Source organism: Geospiza fortis, unplaced genomic scaffold, assembly GCF_000277835.1.
Source record: "Geospiza fortis unplaced genomic scaffold, GeoFor_1.0 scaffold40, whole genome shotgun sequence".
NCBI lineage: Eukaryota > Metazoa > Chordata > Aves > Passeriformes > Thraupidae > Geospiza > Geospiza fortis.
In genome coordinates this window covers 28,728,398-28,742,535 of record NW_005054297.1, presented here as the reverse complement: position 1 = coordinate 28,742,535, position 14,138 = coordinate 28,728,398, and positions in this window count along the sequence as shown.

Sequence of the window (14,138 nt, the reverse complement as noted above, 5' to 3'; positions counted from 1 at the left end):
CAGATTTAATCACAAGCTACATGTTTTTGCACACATGGCCATGTGCCCCTTTGGGTGTCTGGGCCTGTCTGTGGGCTGTAGCCTGCAACACCCGCCCACTGGCACAAGCAGACATAGGGAGCAGAGCTGGCACAGAGCAGAGCTGGGGCAGATGGATGCCTGGCAGCCCAGGGTGACAGAAGACGGACTGCCAGCTTGCTCCTGCAATCTGACTGCCCCAATGAGTTCAGAAAGCCTGTCCTGAGCTGGATCTCTTCTGAAAATTCAAATTCTATTCTCCTGTATTTCCTAAAACTATCGGGGATTTCACTGTCTCAGACTCTGCACAGCTCAGCCCTGAAAACGTGACTATTGAACACATTTTTCAAACTTTTGTGTGCCAGATTTTTGGTAATGCTAGAACTGAATTAGAGGGCTTTATGCCTCTTGGTAAGCCCCACAAAAAAAGCGCGATTTTAATGCTGGGGAAAATTTTTAGTAGAAGAGACTATTCTTAAGGAATTTTTACAGTTATGGTATATTTATGGAACACTATGACAGCCGTTCTGCAGTCAGGGGTCTTATTAGAATTGTTTATGTATTCCCACTGCTGCTGTCACTGCTCAGATAAACAACTCTTCATCTTTTGACTTTAGTCCTTGGATTATTTATTTATCATTTCTGCAAGCATCAGAAAAAAAAATCACACTCCCTTTCAGAAATATGATTAATTAATTGATTGCTCAGGAATTGTTTCTATCAGCCACTGAAGTTCTTCCAGGAACTACTACTAAGTTTCTTATTTAATTTTTTTGAAGTCTGTTTTCAACTTTTTATTCCTAGAGGTACCTGAAGTGAATGAAAAAATAGATTCTAGGAACAGACCTACACACTTTTTGCTGAGATGACCCTAGGAATAAACCTCCTGTGTTTATTACTTTATTACTAAAGTAATAAAGACAAACAAGTGAAAATCAGCATAAAATTTTGCAAGTTGGTTAAAATTTCCATGAGAGAGCCAATGGGGAATTTATTTGCGCCCAGATCAGGAAAGAGCACATAGCTTGTAAGCAAAGTGTGTTTGCAATTGAGAGCAGAGCCCCTCATTCTTCACCCTGCTCAGCTCCCTTGCTGAAGCAGTGGGGCTGTCAGAATGCTTTGACTCAAGTGGCTTGATGTGATTTGCACATCTTGGCAGTATCTACAAGGCACCTTCTGGCAGCAGGATGAGCAGACCTCTCCAAAAGAGAAAACTGCTGACACAAGAGAGATGAGCTGAAGAGTTGCACACGATCCTTTTCCAAGCCTTCAGCATATTTATTTTTTGTTTCCTTTTAGTAAGAACTTCATTCAAACTGAAACCCATTTAATAATTTCTAACTCCCTGTCTTTTTCTCCCTGCCTTCATACACCCCTAATGTGTCAGCTTCGTTCCTTGTGGATCAGTTTTGAAATGCCAAAGTTTGTGACTTGGTACTTGCTAGGCAAGACTTTCAGTGTTGAAATTTGGACTTTTGATTGTTAAGGCTGTTTGCCTTAACATAGATTGTAGTCCTGTAAAAGCAAAACTTCAAGCAGTAGTGTTTTTCAGAAACACTCCCATTCAAAAGTCAATAAAAACATGCAGGGGTTTCTACTCTTTCTTCTGGTTTTGCATACAAAATTCCATGTGCAAAATTGTAGGTCTAAGAAGAGGTAATTTTAAGTTTATCATTACTTTAGATTTTGCTGTGAAAGGGCAGTTCCATTCACTGCTTTAATGAAATGCCTTTTGTCTAGAGAAAAGATCTGCAACTTACTCTGACTCTCACATCAACTATGGCTCACCAACGTTGTGTTGCAGTGAGCAAGGCAAGCACCACAAGGTAATGGATAGCTGAGGGTATAATCTATGGAGATGTGGAAGAATCCTACTCTATTCAGCACACACTGCGCTTTTAGTGAACAAGGGTGCTCATTGCTGAATGTCCAAATGTAAGAAACATATGAGTTGTACAAAGCTGAGGCAAAGTCTCTGAGGGATGAGGCTCAGTGTCTTAGAGGGTGTATTTTTGTCAGGAGTAACTGAATGGAAGGGAAAAGAGAAAAAAAGATGTGAAAACAATCTTTCAGTATATGAGGGGTTGCAGTAAATAAGAAGAGACTAACTAGGTTTTACTAACAAGTTTTAGTCTTGTCTCTGCTAAGGGTAGAACAAGACATGTTGGTCTTTAATTGCAATGGAGAAGATTTGGCTTACACATTAAGCCTTTGTGCTAGCAAGGATAGCAAAGCACTGGAATATGTAGCTTGGGAAGGTGAAGGAATCCCCACCATGAGAAGCAGGCAAATGTGCCATGAATGCCCTAAGGACAGTAGATCCTGGCTTTGAGGCAGTGGGGGGACCTTCTACATTTGTGAGTCTGTAACCATCTCTAATTGTACAAGATGGTAGAAGTACAGAGTTAAAACTAGTGGCAGCCTAAAGCAATAATTGTATTTTTATGAATTGTGCAATAGTGATGGCTTTCACAAAGAGCACATCAGACCTTGGAATTCTTGCTTTCATACCAAACTCATAACAAAGGAGCAGGACATCTGAGACCCATTCCTTTGTTTTGATTTCCTATGTGTTCTTCATACTCCACTGCCTATTCCTGTCTGCATATATGTATATAATTAGCAGCACGAAAAGAGGTACTTTTGGGATTTTTTCTGTAGATTAAAAAATGATATTACAGGTATAATATATATAACATAATCAGATATTTTGGTTGCTGTAGTGTATACAGAGTAGGATTTCTGCTGAGCAACAATCCCTGACTAATGTGGGAGAAACTCAGAGATAAAGAGTTTTCCATGAGAAGAAAGCCATTGCTGAAGGAAGGAAATGTTTTTAATGGCTGAATATTTCATTTAGCTTTAGGTAAATCAAGGATTCCTTCAATTAAAGAAATTAACTAATTGCCACTAAACAGAGAAGGTTTTGAGGAAGAGTTCAGCTGCCTGTCTTTCCACATAATATCTACTGTACTGTGTTTGGAGAAATGGAAAAAAGAAGGTAACACAAAATGTTTCTGTTATATACTTTTAATGGCAGCAGATCTACTTGGTTATACTTCTAATGGCAAGCAAATCTACTTGTTGAACAGGGACTGCTGTTTGCCTAGTGTAAATGTCATGAATGCAATCGCCAAACAGCCCCACCCTCCACATTCTCATTTTCCCATGTTACATGGCCTGCTTTCTCTCATCTCCAAAATATAACTCTGGGGCCTTTCTCTTCTAGCTCAATACCTTTATTTCCTTTTTCTCTTCCTTCTTTAGATGTGTCTGTCTAACCACCAAATTGTACACAGTTTCCAGCAAAGTCACTACATGCATGACCAAACAAACATAATATAGTGGTGTGAAAGGACACTCCAGTTGTATTATGAATTTGCCCATGCCTGTCTTCACACCTTTTTGGAAGAAAAATTCTCACATCTCCTAATAAAACCTGTATGCCAAAAAATGAGGAAATGAAACATATGCTGTAATGATGCTGACTGCATGAAAACATATATTAGAGAATGTCATCCACCTTCAAAACTGTTTTTCTCTTGTTGCTTATTACTTGCTTGAATGTAGACAGTAGGGCAAGCAATAAATGCATCCTCTTGATTTCCTTCTCTAAGACTGTGCACACCTCCTCTAATCATTATAGTTAAAAACTGTTGAGCATCTAATACAAAGGAGAGAAACAGAGTTTCTCCAGCACTTTAGGGTTAGATCAGAAGTGTGTTTTTGAAGCAGATCTCCAATCATCACTATTTATTGCTTTAAATTTCAGAAATTTGGTCTCAATTTTCAAGACACTTAGTCAAAGGTCATTCCTAGGTTTAACCATGCTCGTGTTCATGGGTTCTCCATGTTAGCTTCAACTCTACTATCAAGATGAAAGTAGCTGTTATCTTTAAAATCTGTATTATACTTGTCTCACAAGTGGTATTTGTGTTTTTCTGGAAACTTATTAATGTGTAATCTTTTTTGTGGTAAAAGGATGTTTAAGTCAAAAACATGGATAGGATATCTCCTTAGGACAGCTCTTTATGGAGGAAGAATAAAGGATGCTTCTATTCATTATATTATCTCTGAATTCTGAAGATAATTGCAGATAGTTGAAGTGCAATGTCTCTGTTTTCTAGTGTCTTACAGTTACAACTTCTGAAAATACTGACCTTCGGCAAGTATCAGGAGAACATGTCCTGCTCACTTCGTATTTCGAGAATCCATAGATTGACACAACCATTCCAAGCATTTTTACAGTCCTTGCTACTGCATGTCTCAATGTCCCACTTCCTACTGCAAACTCACTCTCTAGTTAGCAAGTATCGATTAATGAGTTGACTGGAGGGGTGATACCAAAATAAAAAGTGAGATAATCAGCTGGAGGGAAGGTTTTGCTGGGTCTGCCTGTGAAGGTGTAGGAGGCCCAGAGCTAGCCCATTAGTCTGCTCTGCGTACACTGGGCTGTGCTGCTATGGCCAGTTTTCAAGATTTTTTTGGCAACCTCACAATCCATCTACATTTGTGACAAACTCTGCAGGCATGGAATTAATGAGTCTCAGATTTCGTTATAAGGAAAATAATGTTCTGGTCCTCGAGGCTGCAGGGAAAGATGGCTGAAGCCGTGTAAAACATGCATCTGGAAACTCAAATTCAGGAGCACACAATATCTGTTTTCTTAATTAAGGCAAAAGTTAACTGAATGTTTAAGAAATTACATGTTATGGGGATTTTTCTTCAGCACTTGGGAAATCAAAGTTCTCCAAGTCCCATTAATAACAGGTTTCATGAAAAGATCATGCTGCGCTTCTTATATAGTGAAGGACATTCTTTGTTATGACACTGGGTTTGTGTTTTTCTATTTTTTAATGTATGCAATAACTGTAGACATAGATCTGAGGGGCTCAATTATACAGATGTATAAAATTATGTATGTAATCAATAGACAGTAGTGGAACATGTCTCAATAGTGTCTATAGCATCGATAGACAATGTGCATAATTTAATGAAGAAAGCCAAGATGGAATTTTGCTCTCTTCCTCCTTCTGTTAAGAAGGGCAAAGTTGTCTGTCTTACACTATAATTCTTAAATGAATTAGTAGAATGACAACGTTTAGTTGTTTCAAGTTCACTTATTCACATAAAGTTTAGAAGAAATTTGCCGCTAAGCTGCAGAGAACTTATCTTCATTAACATATAACCAAAAAAGCAGGCTGTTATTCTTATGGAAAGCAAAACCAGCATGCCCCCTCTGTGATACCCGTTCTTCTTTTCATACTTAAACACTATACTTTTCTTTAAATGCATGTATTGGTACCCTTTCATAAAGCTTTGAAAGGATCATCTATTTTTCACATTCTATTTTGGCTCAGTGACTCCATCAAAGGTTTAACGACCATAAAGAAGTGACAGACAGCTGAATACACGATGCCTTTCTCACATAGCAGGGTGGGGATTATGCCACACAGGTGACTTGATGACAGAGTGTACCAAGCAGTGGGTTTCACATCACATCTATTTTTCAAGAGAAAAGAGAGCACTTTACAGCAAGTTATCTGGCTTAGGGTAGAAGATTTTTTAATATGGTTTGACTGACAGGAGGAGAGAAGAAAGAAAGCTATTGTGTTTAGGAACTTGACTTAATTGCAAAAATACCAAGTTGGATTATGTAGGAGGCACCTGAGGAAGCAGGTACAATGGAAACAATTTAAATGAAAATTTCCCCCAAAGTGTTTTTTTTCTATTTTGTTCAAGACAAATTTGTATGGCATGGTGCTTGGTCTGTTCTATTTTTTTGTGATTAAAATCATGCCGATTAGAGAATGGATATATAAAATTTGCTCTCTGAAGATTTTTTTTTGGTAGCAATTCTGCATTTATTGAAGCTGATGTTGTACTTCATTTACTCAAAATATCTTCCAGAAACTACAGTGTTCATGAAAACCCTAAGGGTTTGTAAATTTACGAAGATGAACAACATCTTTAGGGTCTAGGTGTACCTTAGCTTTCAGAAATGGATTAATGTGAAAAATAGTATCATATCTTTTCTGCTGGCTGGAAAAACTGAAGTACTAACTCAAGCTCAAAAAGGAGACCAGTAACAGACCCAGAAATCAAATAGCAAGTGACCTCTGTTTTAAACAGAAAATACATTGAAAAATATATCATGCATAAAAAGACACAAAAAGGCTCACATTTCTAAGAGGTGTCACTAATGCTATGGTTTTAAGTAAAAAATTAAACAGCCTGTTTGCTAAATCAGTGGCATCTAACATTTTGACCTTGGAGAGCTTGTGCCACAGGCTTGTAGTGCTGAGCTAATTACGTGCCTGATTACTGGGGCCCAGAACTATCTGCATCTGGAGCAAGGACTGCATCTGGTGCAATTTCTTGGCTCTCAGGTCAATGCCTAGCCATTGAACTATGGGTGCTCAAAAGTGGGCTTCACTTTCTTTTGCTAAAGATGTGCCAATCCTTTTAAGTTTATTAATCTTTGTTTGTCAGGAGAGCATTAGGATGACACTTCGGTCCAATTGGTCAACATATTATGGCTTGGGTCTAAATTCTTATTTTGAGAATATTTAAATATTTTCTGCAAAGCAGAGCAGCTTCAGTAGTATTTTCTTAGTAGATGTAGAAAAGATTCACAGGTAGTTATTAAGAAACCAGTTCTTCCCCCCAAGAAGTGGTGAGTGAAATTAAAGCAAGAGGAACTGAAGGTGCAATGGGAATTAACAACTGATTGCTACATTAGTCTAAATAATCCCTTTGCTGTGGCTGCAATGGGCAGATTATTTTACTTAAAACTTAAAACATGAAGTAAACCAAAAAGACATAATTTCAAATAGCAGTTGTTTCTTTCAACACTATGACTAAAATTGCCACTTCTGTTACTGTGTTCCATGCAAGACTCTTGCTCAACTAAACATATAAAATCACAACCTCAACACTGACATGCAGTTAAGAAAAAAATGTCAGAGTTATTCCATGTTTCTCAAATCCTTCAGCTCTTTCTGAAGAGTTTCTGTGCTAAAAGCAGTTATGTTTTTGAAAAGAAGGGGGGTTTTACATTTTTTGGTGTATTGAAGAAATGTATTAGGTTTGTTGCAACCCTTAGCTTTCTCCACCACTTCACCCAGTAATACTCACATTGGATGTATTTACATGCTGAGTCTATGCTCTGAGCCACAGCCTATCTGTGAATTTTCTCACTGGCTGATAATTATTGGAAGTTAATCCTACTTCAGCATTCCCTCTGTGAAAGAATGATTAAACAGGAATAGAAGTGGAGGATGGTGGAGCTTTATTTTATTGTATGTACCAACGTATGCTCAACTTTGAACAAATTCCAGACTTCCTTTCTTGCTAAAAAATTAAATTCTTGCCTATTAAAATGGTGAGTAAACCACTGAAGTACACTTCCATAATAATCATAACAAACAAAAAATTATATTTTGAACAAATAGGAACTATTATTCCATCAGAATAAGGTTTTAATATCCAGCTGCAGAGCTTCCTTTAGGGAAGCAGTGTTCCATTGCACTGTCCCTGGGGGATGCCATGGGACACAGAAAGCACGAAATGTGTAACCCAGAGACATGCACAATCAAATAGCTTTGCTCTCTTACCAGGTGCAGGAGATTTAAAATTAGCTTGTGAAACAGATGGACTCTTTAGTGATGAAAAATGAAATTAAATGAGATAATGTATTTCTGGTATTTCTACATCTCATTCTGGAAAAATCAGCCAACATTTTAGCCAAACTAATGCATCAGATGCACAAACTAGGCAGTCTAGGAATCTAGGAAGTACCTTCATTTTAGCTGCGCACATGAAGCACCACTCTAGTGTGTTTCCATAAAGTCAATTAAGCATAATATTCAGTTAAATTCCCCAGTAAAATATTAATGTTGCACTGCAGGCTGGTTAGATCATACAGTGATTGTGCTCCATTGCCAGGCTCTCACCCTTCAGAAATCCAGATGTCGAGTGTTTCTGCATGTTGGGATATTTGAAAGGTCTTTCACCTGTCCTTGGCATGAGCCCAAGACCCAGCTGCCCTGTACCAACCTCTGGGCCCATGTTCTGTGTTTTCAGGCAGGAAATGGCTGTACTTTTGGCTACACTTTGTACTGGGACTTGACCTCTAAATAGTTTATAAGAAATAGCTAAATTATTGATAGGTGCTAGAAGTGTGCTACAGATATGATTAAAACTGTATGGCGGCTCAGAAAAAAAGGGAAGTGGGACCAGATGATCTCTGGAGGTCCCTTCCATTTCCAACCATTCTGCCCTTCTGCATTGAACAGGATGTGTATGGGGAATAGATAGGGAGGTTAAAACCAAAATCAGATTAAAAATTATGTTTAAGACATCAGCTAGAAATTCACTTCACTGCCTTCAGGCCAAAGCAATATGCAATATGTTTAAAATAGGTAAACGGTGTTGATATTCTTAGGATTAATCTGGTTAGTTTGCACTGTACCACAAATTATTGCTTAATGATATGTAAAGGAAGTACCATTAGGTTGATTGCAATATAATCGAAATAAAAATTTGTCTCTTGTGTCAGGGTTTCTGAAAATGATTTAATTATTAAAATAATTAGAATCTTAAATTTATTGTAGGAATGTAAGGATTGCAGTAAGCAATGCAATTAACCATACATTTGTTATATTGGCATGTAATTAATCATACACTGACATATGTATTGCATTTTATATGCATGGTTGATTCACCATGATGATTTACCTCCTGATTTTTAATGTAATGTAAAATGCAAGAAATTGTATTTGGCAAAACTTTTCTATAGTTCTTTTTGAACTATACTATTGTAATTACTTGGCATCTAAAAAAAATGTATGCTTGAGTTGGTTTCTGCAATATTCATGTCAGCAAAGCACGATACAATCATTTCACTGAACTTTATTGCAGAATTTTTGTGAAAGGACATCCTTTCTCCAGGTAACTATTTCATCAGGATCAATATATGATGGTTAAATTGCGAACATGCTTGGCAACTGATAGATGGCAACTACGTGATACAAACTGTTTTAGAACACATCAATCCAAAATCTTCACTTTTCAATTTTTACAGATATATTTTGAAGGATTGATAGCAACGCTGCTCTTTTATTTTGTCCTTTTTTGAAAAAGATTATAAACACATTTTGCATTTCCACAATAATCCAGGCATCTGATTCAGTCCTTTTTAAATTTAATTCCCTTTGATAGAGATAATTGCCTTTCTCTTTGTAACCTGGGTTTAATTTAGCAAGCTGGCTGCAGAACAAATGACAGTTGTAAAGGCAATGCATTGAGAATGTTTGAATATATAAAGGAATATACTTGAATGTGAAAATGTGGTTTTGTGTGCTCAATTATACAAAATTATATTTGTTTCCCAACCTTCCCTTTTTGCATAATACCTTTCAAAACTGAAGACTGCCAGAGGAACTGACTCTATTGACTTCTAGAGAATTCATGATGACTGAAATTCTCTAGAAGTGTATTTATAAGCTATTTGTGATAAAGCGGCAAAATATTTTATAAAGTGTCTGGAGATGGGCATTTACCACGTATCTTGGGTCAGGGGAGGTATAAAGGCCACCTTTCTCTTTTACTTGGGAGTTGTATTCAATCAAGTGTCCTGCCAGCCCTCTGTACAGGAAACACAATTCCTCAGACTCACCTCTGCCTGGTGTGTGAGGGATGATGAGACTGATGACCTGGGCCTGCCCATCAGCATTGTAATAGGCTTTGTGCCAGCAGGAAGATAAATGACACAGCTTATTAGGCTGATCTCAGAAACTTGATTTTTTATCCTGAGTCTGGCTGGTTTTTAGCTAAGGCATTGTTACAAAATTGTTTCTTTCAGCTCCTTGGCTTAGAAGTCAGCCTGAAATCCATAGAGGGGAAGAGCCCCTTAATATGAACAACAGTGAGCACGTATGAGCTGTTACCCCCCTCCTTTCACAGGAGCAACTCTCTGTGCTCAGGGTGGCCTGTGTCAGGAGAAGTGCACCCTTCACAGCTCAGCAGTGAGACACAAATGCCACTTCCAAACCTGACACTTGGAGTCTGTTCAAGGTTCTGTGGGAAAGTGAAGCATTTGCGGACTGGTTGATGGATGCCATGCTTAGAGAATGCAAATTTTAAGACATTTTAAGGTAGAAGGGTTGCTTCTGTTCAGCTTAAAATGTTAGATAATATGTGCAGAGTCTACCACCCTTGCACACCAGCACCCTCATGTGCATGCATGCTCTGTATAGATAAATGAAAATGTATGTACCTATGCATATACCCATTTGTCACAGGGAAGATATATGCAAATTAATCCATAATTTAAGAGTCTAGTAATTTATTTCCAATTAAGTAGGTTATAAATACATGTGTTTTCTTGACAGAATGATAAAACCTCATTTTGCTTTTCAAAGTGTATAGTTGATCTCAGTCTTTAGCATAGTTTCACATTTTAATATTAATAATTGTAATTTTCCTACCAAAAAAGTAGATATATTACGGTTATTTTCAACAAAATACCTAGCATTGGGAAATCTCACCAAGAAACATAGATCAGATGAGATGAATATATGTCTGGAAAAAATCTTGGAAACAAAATTCATGCACTGTTGTTGCTTACTAAGTTCAGGCAGTCATATAGCTAATGTGTGCCTGGTGATAACAGATCTGCAGAGTATCTTACAGACACAAGATTAATGATTTTGGTATTAGACAGGTTAGAATGCCTGAGGAATTCTGATTAACCAGTCTAAAATTATGCTGCCATATGGTGGGCCAAGATAAAGCTGAGGAATAGATTTAGGATGTATTTTTACTCTGTGAGTTTTTCATAAATCTAAGATAAAATTTACCTGGTTGGGGCATAAAGAACACACACTTGTCTGCCACATCAGTATGACAAATATCCACATGATTACCAGAACAGAAGTTATAATCTCTGCAAACTGTGAGATCCTTAAAGAGAAAGTTACAAACTTGGGGCTGGGTCCCTGCAATTTTAAAATTAAAAAAAAAAACTATTGGAGGTATCATAGAGGAGTTGTGATTACCCAGGGCCTGCCACAGGGACAAGAAATGAGTCTTGGCCCTGGATCCCAGAAGTGCAGCTCCCCTCTGTCTCCATCAGAAGGGTTGTCGAGGGGGTGCTTACAGCAAGGTGAAGGAACCCCAGCCAGGAAGGGGGAAGCAAGGGAAGCTCAGATTTCCTGTCTTCTGTCTAGTGTCAGCAGGAGATGGAACTATAGGATAAGGATTCTAAATTCTTTCTTTGGCAGCAGATATGGTGTGAAAATAATGGGGACACAGTATGGAAGCGGTCCTTGCCATAATGTGTGTCAAATTATTATTATTATTATTACTGCCATTACACACACCTGAATAAAAGAAGAAACTCTTTTTATCTGTAGAATAGCAGATGGCTTTTCCTCTGACATTTTGTATTTAGTCTGATTACAGGCATTGCAAGCATCCTTTCATACATCCCTCATATTCAGCTTGCAAAAGCCCCAGCCCTGTGATTGTTATTTTTGTCTTTCATCCTTCCCTGTCTGTCCTTCTCCAGTTTTATCCTCAAACAGAGACTAATGGGAAATGTTTCTACAGTAGCTTTCAATGTTTCTTCCAGCATTTGATGGAACTGGAAAAGATCTCAGTGAGAGCCTGGTACCTTGTCACCCTCAGCAATACTGAGGATAAAGGAAAGAAGTACATCATGTCCCAGATTCAATACAACATCCTAACTGTACTCCTGGCTTTTATTTAGGTGCCTAAATTATTTTAAGGAAAGGATTAAAGCTTAAGTGCTTTGTTGAGATCCGGTATTCAGATGCTGAGAATTATCACCCCAGAGACTCTAAACATTGGCTGCATGGTCTCCCAGTCCTCTGTGTATACATACAGTTCATTCTGGCTTCTCTATATTAAGAGTGGATTAAAAATTGATTGTCCAGTTTTCTGTGCAGTGCTCCATATGGCTCCTATTTCCCAGCCAACATTTTTCCACTGGTCCACAGTTTTACACTGTGAAGTAAGTGGGCTCATAGGGAAGGAAAGGAAGGAAGGAAGGAAGGAAGGAAGGAAGGAAGGAAGGAAGGAAGGAAGGAAGGAAGGAAGGAAGGAAGGAAGGAAGGAAGGAAGGAAGGAAGGAAGGAAGGAAGGGTCATTTTGTTTCTCTTTATGTGAATGAAGATCTCTAGCAGTAGCAAGCTAAAGTACATTATTGCCAACATTAGCAGCTTCCAAGGATTCATTTAGATTTCAGTGAACTCATGCTGTACTGAGCTTAGTGTGTTAACCCTTGTTCATAACAATGTTGGTACAAAAATGCAGGCACTCATGGCTGGTGTACTATATTTATTGACCTTATTTCTGCCAGCTTTGTTCTGTAATTTTTCTTCATTAGAAAAATTCATTAAAATCACCGAACCGAGGAAACTAAGTGCAGGGAAAAGTTCAGATATAGTACATTGATTTAAAAAATGACATTATTTTTTTAAGAGTATGACTGATGAAAATGTCTGCCAGATAAAGCTATGAAATTCAGACAAAATGTAAGAAAATAACCTAGCTATGACCCATGCTAGTTCATGATAATGTGTCTAACTATGCAAGGTGTTGATTAACTTCTATTTAACCTGGGCCAAATACCGATTCCCTCCTCCAGCAGCTTTTCGTTGTACTTCAGCATACGGCGATTTAAAACTATGAGGCTATGGAAAAATGAGTCTTTTTTTTGTTTGTTTTGTTTTGCTTTGTTTGATTTTTTTGTTCATTTGGGTTTTTTTTCTTTAATCAAATGTATTGAGAATCTTAGGCCCCAAGTGTCTCCCAGGTGACCTAAGACAATCTCTATATTGCTGTCATATATATATTTTTTTTTCTTAAAAGATCCTGATGCATTATTCTGGAGTTTTATGTTTATTTCCCCTACTGAGGTGACCAGTCTTGTTTATCTTCTAATAAAAAAGACTTAGAATTTCCCACCTCTCCATTCTTATTTTTCTCTGCAGTTTTTCCAGACCAAATTATTTTTTTAAATTACTTATACCTGTATTTTCAAAGAGGTTTCATTGGAGCTTTCTGCAATTTCATTAATAGCCTCTCCTTACTGAAAACATATTCTCTTGCATATTCCAGAATTTCATTAGTCTTTGTCATGGTTGAATCACATTAGCAACTCAGAGGGATGTATTTCTTTCTGCCAACTTTTTAAGAACAGTTGGATATCCCTCAAATTACTCAGAAGTAGCTCTCAGAGGTATCTAGCCCATTCCAGTACTCCCAAAGTAATGTCTCCTTGTTTACAAAATTTAATCTACTCTATTGCTCAATTGGTCTATTGATATGATCATAGATAATTTGATCCTGTATAATTTAACCTTTTATAGCTCATGTTATCTTTGAAGTACCAATATTAAGATCTCATAACCTCTTACCAACACAGCCTAAGTTCCTCAAGGAGAAGACCCAGAAACGAGACAGCTGCTGAAGTATAGCAATCTGCTTTCTCACTTTCTCTCTTTGCAGTCAATGCCACTGTAAAATTTCAGGTCTATTAAGAGAGGTGCAAAATTAAGGCTTTATTTGTCTCTTCTTTAGAAATTCCAGGAAAAGGAAAACATGTCTGGCTGCAAGGGAATATAGCTATCTTTTTTTCTTCTCCCTGAAAGACTATGGAAACTAAAGTGGAGGATATTTAATATTATCTTTTAATAGGTCCTGTCTTATCTTCTTTTCAAAATTGATTTGGAAAACCTGCCAGTAACAGCAAATAGCAAGAGCCAAGAGGGAAAAAGGCAGGCATTGCTTTATAGATCAGTTCCTCTACTTCTGTGACTTTGGAATGAGAATACTTAAGGCTACAATATTTTTGACTACTTGGAAAAATAAAATAATGAATTCTTCAAAAAACTCATGAAAGACACATGGATCTTCACACAGAAAAAAACCAGTAAGATTCAAGGATATTATATTGATTAAACATACTCTACAGAGTTTTTAATCTCTGGCATTAGAAGACCTAAAAAGCAGCTTGACAGACAAGAAATTGTGAGGGAAGATAAAGTTATTGGGAATATTCTTATAGAAAGTGTTATAAAGCTGAATTTTTA